A 718-nucleotide genomic window follows, 5' to 3' on the forward strand; every position below is an offset into this window, starting at 1 on the left:
CCACCACCACACCTGTCAGAGTAGCACGGCTCCGACGTATGTGAGCGGTAGGGTACAGCGTGGCTGCGGGTGCGTCACCGGGGCGCGTATCCCAACCCCGAGCGGTTTCGGGAGAACCGCTGGTCCCTCGGCCAGCAAATTAAAATTTGGGGGTCAAAAATTTTCCCCCCCACCAGCGCTTGTAAGTATAGGACCCCACCACTACACCGATCGGAATAGCGCGGCTCCGCCGTGTGTGCGCGGTGAGGGTACTGCGTATACTGAGGACGAGTACCCCAACCCCGAGCGGTTTTGGGGGGAAAATATTGGCCCCCTCCATCACTAATATATTTAGGGACCCACCATCGCACCGATCGGAATAACGCGGCTCTGACGTGTGTAAGCGGAGGGGGTAAAACGTNATACTGCGGACGCGTATCCCAATCCCGAGTGGTTTTGGAGAACCATTGGCCCTCAGGCCTCAATATTTATCAAAAATTCGGGGGATTAAAATTTTTCGAACTGAAGGAGCATACCGGTGCTCCGATAAAATCCGCGAAAACCGTAAACATATTAAAAGAATACTTTACTGTCACTGCACTCTCCTCACAGGGATCCGAAAAATCCGAAAATCGTCATTGATAACCTCATGCATTAAATCTAACTGTCACTAAACCACTAGCACTGTGGGTCCATAGGCACTGGAGATAAACGTCAACACTACCACTCCCTGTTCAAT

The sequence above is a fragment of the Diachasma alloeum genome, unplaced genomic scaffold, assembly GCF_001412515.2.
Source record: "Diachasma alloeum isolate Michigan unplaced genomic scaffold, Dall2.0 Dall_scaffold_01055, whole genome shotgun sequence".
NCBI lineage: Eukaryota > Metazoa > Arthropoda > Insecta > Hymenoptera > Braconidae > Diachasma > Diachasma alloeum.